Genomic DNA, 5,717 nt, shown 5'->3' on the forward strand with positions numbered 1-5,717 from the left:
GCTAAGCCTCTTGTGACGGAAATTGCCGGAAGGGAGTTGTCTACATTTAGAGAATGAAATGCCTTGTATATCCACCATCCGGGTATACGGTATTGGCATAGGTCCATTTCCAACACCTTGATTGCAAGAAAAGAAGCTACCCACATGACCGAACTTGACCTCACCTACTTGGATTCTAAAATGAAGGCCCATGGGAAATCAAAGAAGGAATATAATATCCTCCAATCGTTGATTGAGAGACGGTTGGACATCAAATTGGGAAAAGAAAAGACGGCTTTCATTGTAAATGGAGGCTTGATAACGACATTGGCCAAGCCCTTTAACCCGAAATTCAATAAAAACACCACCTATAAACCGGTTAAAGGTGGCAACCTCCTTGACATGAGCACATTGACTCACAAGTTCTATTGGGTAAAACATGATATGTAATACCCGTCCTTTTGGGGACCCGTTGACTGACGTTGACCGACCTTAGTGACATGTCGTGGTCCTAGGGAAACTTACGAGAGATATCTTGTGTCATGGTATGCTTTGGGTGTGTAGTACTCGATCTAGTCGAGGCCACTCGATCGAGTAGCATGGAGGCTCGATCGAGTAAGGGCCACTCGACTGAGTAAGTTAGTTACTCGATCGAGTAACGTCTTTACAGCGAGGATTTATAAATCGTGTTTTGAGAAACCGCAAATCATTTCCGCCTCTTCCCTATACCTTGATGTCGTCTCTCCTTCTTCCCTTCACCATTGCCTCTCCTATGGGAGCCTTTAAGGATGCTTGTGCCGTAGGGATGGGTTGCTTGAGTTGGGTAGCGGTCTTGACACCGGAATGCTATGCGTATGTATGTCATCATCATCATCATTATTGTTGTTCGTTTCAGTTAGGGTTGTAGTGGTTGTGATAGATAGTTTTACTGTTTGTATAGGTGTGTTGCGTGGTTGTTTTACATCTTGTGACTCGGAGTGGAATCAAAGAAGGAATATAATATCCTCCAATCGTTGATTGAGAGACGGTTGGACATCGAATTGGGAAAAGAAAAGACGGCTTTCATTGTAAATGGAGGCTTGATAACGACATTGCCCAAGCACTTTAACCCGAAATTCAATAAAAACACCACCTATAAACCGGTTAAAGGTGGCAACCTCCTTGACATGAGCACATTGACTCACAAGGTCTATTGGGTAAAGCATGATATGTAATACCCGTCCTTTTGGGGACCCGTTGACTGACGTTGACCGACCTTAGTGACATGTCGTGGTCCTTGGGAAACTTACGAGAGATATCTTGTGTCATGGTATGCTTTGGGTGTGTAGTACTCGATCTAGTCAAGGCCACTCGATCGAGTAGCATGGAGGCTCGATCGAGTAAGGGCCGCTCGACCGAGTAAGTTAGTTACTCGATCGAGTAACGTCTTTACAGCGAGGATTTATAAATCGTGTTTTGAGAAACCGCAAATCATTTCCGCCTCTTCCCTATACCTAGATGTCGTCTCTCCTTCTTCCCTTCACCATTGCCTCTCCTATGGGAGCCTTTAAGGATGCTTGTGCCGTAGGGATGGGTTGCTTGAGTCGGGTAGCGGTCTTGACACCGGAATGCTATGCGTATGTATGTCATCATCATCATCATTATTGTTGTTGGTTTCAGTTAGGGTTGTAGTGGTTGTGATAGATAGTTTTACTGTTTGTATAGGTGTGTTGCGTGGTTGTTTTACATCTTGTGACTCGGAGTGGAATCGTTGCGGTGCGCTAAAGGTAGGTTCGTCTACTCAGTACTGTTGGTTGTCTAGTGAATCTTTTGTTGTGGGTTGATTTTTGTTATGTTGATATGGTTGGTTGGTTGTTGTAATTAGTTAGATTGTGTCGTGTTGATTATCGTTGTTGTGATACAGCTGTCTGTGGTAGGTGTCCCTAGTTCTCGAGGTGCGTCCTCGGCTGAGTGGAGTCACCTGCGGGAGTGGCTTCACGCCCTATTTTCGCCCTCTGTGGAACCCGCCATGGGAGGAGATGTGCACATTAATGGGGCAGGGTTATCGCTCGGTGTAATGAGCGGGGCTTAGGTGGGAATGGCTACGGTCCCCCATTGACAGGGATGGTCCAGTGGACAGTCGATGACGATGATTGATTGGTGGAGATGTGGCTGGTGTGTCTGCTGTTGTGTCTGCATTATTATGTCAGTGGTTGGTGTATGTCATTAGTTACTGACCTTGTGTGGTTTTGCCTTTTTGTTTGTTTCTGTTGTGTCTGCCGTGATCCTTTATGGTAAGCAGTAAGTCGTAGCAGGTGATGTCTTGGTTGATAGCTGGATACTTGGCCGGATGAGTCCTTCACGAGTCGTGACAGTAGTGTAGATCATCTACTTTGTAGTAGTCTGAATTATATCTTTGTTATCTTAGTTTGTTTAATAACTTATAATAAACTTTAATTGTTTTTTTATCGACATTTTATTATTACTGTCCTCGGGCAACCGAGATGGTGATGCTCTTATATGCTAGGGAAGGTCTTGTTAAGGCTCCTTGGTATATGGGGATGTCACAAAGTGGTATTAGAGAGACGATTTTGGAACCTGCAACAAATGAGCCTAATGAACATAGTGAGTCTAATAAAATGAACCTGGTGTATGTATATTAGGAGCCCCAGCTGATACTAGATTTTGGGTGAGTAGGTGCCCTCATTTCAAAATCATGGCCCCATTATGCTTAAGCCAGTCACCGGTTATGGGGATATCGAGTCGGGAATTATGTGCCTAGTGTATATGATAAGGATGTAGAGATGTTTGTAGCGGAGTCTTTATGGATGCTAGTGTGTATAGTTGTGATTAGAACTTTGAGAATCTATAGCTGAGTAGTATGGAAGTGGTGATATATTTGTATTACATGACATTGTGTATGATGTGGTGTTGGTAATGTTTGTTCCAAATGGTTTGTATTATTATTTGATATGGAAGAGATTGTTAGTATGATATGTGGTAATGATGGTATTTAGCACGTTTTGAATGAGTCATACCAGCTGACCAAGTAGTACTTGGGGAATGTGATAGATGAATGTTTGAATGCTTCCGCAATGTGGTGTAATTAAGTTGATTAAACTGCTTGATAATTGTTGTGTGTCTTGGTTAAACTGTTAGTACGCTTGAATGATAAGGAATAGTTACTTGATAGACGTATGTTAAGAATGACATGATTAGAAGTTATTTTGTCGTGGTCACGATTGTATGATCATAAGTGAAACGAAGCGTGTTGGATGTATACATGAAAAAGCTAATAGTAAAATCAGTTGGTTGCATAATGTTGTCATAGAATGAATGAGTTGCACAAAGTAATGGGTTTGTTAATGATGCGTTGTTTTAGTGTGACAGTAATTCATCGTGAATGAGTATAATAATATGTGCCGATGTCCAAATTCATTTTGGAATCGACACGAGTTGCTGTTTTGTAGGAATATTTAGTTAATCTTACATTTTCAACCGTGTACCTAGCCTTACTTGACCGAGTACGAGTGCCTACTAAACCGAGTAGACCTCATTCGATCTAGTTAGGAAGCTATTATGTCGAGAAAGTTGGAATTTTCTGTGAAAACTCAACCGAGTAGCTCGAACTCGATCGAGTGGAGGCCACTCGATCAGTAACATACTTACTCGGTCGAGTAAGATGCTACAATGCCTGATACCGTCGTAGAGTACCAAAGATAAATTTATAAATCCAAACTACTATTATAGCTAGTGGCAGTTAGGGTCGAACCACGGAGAGGTGATGCAATTAATAGTTGTCTAATTTTAGTCTAAGGTAACAGTAGTGTGGGGGTTTGAGTTAAATAGTTCTATATCTAAAGGCAATCAAATTAAAACACAACTAAGGTAAATAAATGAGTAATTAAAGAAATAAGATGAAATCAAATATTAAAAGGATGCTAAGATGCTCGGTTCACTGTAGTTTCGGCAGCAGTATACTAGGTAAGTCCGAGATAATTACGTGAGACGGGAAAAATAAGAAGTCCTCTCGGTCCATACTTAACAGGTAGCATCTTTCGATCTAGCTACGGGTCCTTAATATTACTAGTACTGACTCTCGTCCTGAAAAGTGATTTAAAAGTCTAAATTAACTAATCTCTCGATCTTATTAATTTAGTCTCTTAATTAAGTAGTCTATTTCCCTCCCCTATCTTTCGATCTTGTCGGGTCGGTCAATTCCTAAGCATTCAACTAGTCGCGTGCACTCGATTCGTCAAATATAGCAATTAAGTTAATTAAAACAAAACTGGTCTCACGTGAGCCGGTCGATCGACCAGGGTAGGCAGTCGATCGACCATGGCGCGACTCAGGTATATGAATTTCTATGCCGCCTACGCTACAGGTCCCCTACATCCTAGCACAAAGGGTTTAGCTACTCATGATGATGATAATAACAGCAATAAAATTAACAAATAAATCAAACGAATTCATAATTAAACTAACTAATTAAATAACTATCATGAAACGATAAATTGGATTTCGGAAATCAAACCTGGAAATTCTAATATATGAATGAATGAAAGCAACGAAACTGAATAATGGAACAGAGAAATACCGTAAAGGATTGAAGAGAAAAGATCAAACCCAATGCAAAAGAAAACTTTATTGACGAAAGAGTAATCTAAGCTAATGAAATAATCAAAAGTTCAACTTCCGTGTTTTGAACCCTACTTATTTCGATCCCCTATTGCAGGAGGGAGGAGTTACGTTATATAGATAGTCATACGTAACTTTATTCCTAAAACCTAATTACAATGGGCTTCGGAATTCTAAAAAAATCTTACGTGCATAGTCGTGGGGTGGTCGATCGACCACTGAGACCAGTCGGTCGACCACTCTCTTTCCTGCAGACTTTTGTTCAGCATTCTGACAGTCTATATACCACGTAGGTCAGTCTATAGACCATTGTAGCTGGTACTCCGCTTCTAAATTCTCCCTAAATCTATTTCCAGGCCTTGAAACGTGCACCAAGTTCATTTCTTGAGTAAATACTTCATGTCAAATAATATGCCAAGTACTCGGGGACGGATTCGGTTCAATTTCCGCTGGATTCTTCACATTTCTGCAATATTGCACAAAAACACAAAACTAGACGGAAATAGGGGAAATAGTAGCTTAAACTACACAAATGAGCTCTGAAATGCGTGTAAAATAGGGTGTAAAACATCATATTAAGGACACGCATCAAACTTCCCCAAACCAAACCCTTGCTTGTCCCCAAGCAAGAACTAGACTCGATCCTAGGACCTAATGGAACGAGTACAATCTCAGAGCGAAATGCAAACCGAATAGCCTAAACCAATTTAATGCAACAACTAACAATCAATTAGCAATGTGAATCATGCAAACGAGTTACGTAGTCGTTAAAAACTGCTGAACCATCAACTATAGAGACTTATCATTATGGACTTTCACGAGTCGCTCATATCACACTTAAGCACAGGTGAATATATGTAAAGATAGAAAGAAGTAAATGTAATGACTCTTACCTAAATACGACCTATAAGAACATGCCTGCAGTCTAATATGAAAATAATTTCTACAACCGTACATATACATTCCAACCAATCAAATGGCCATGACACAAGCCGAGGTAAATATGGATATGTGAGGTATGGGCAGGAAGGGATAAGATAAATTTGGATAAAAACAGAGTTAAAAGGCAAGCTAGTAACTAAGGAAACCCAATTATAACAACATCCAACTTCTTGCTCAAG

Source organism: Silene latifolia, chromosome 9, assembly GCF_048544455.1.
Source record: "Silene latifolia isolate original U9 population chromosome 9, ASM4854445v1, whole genome shotgun sequence".
NCBI classification, from domain to species: domain Eukaryota; kingdom Viridiplantae; phylum Streptophyta; class Magnoliopsida; order Caryophyllales; family Caryophyllaceae; genus Silene; species Silene latifolia.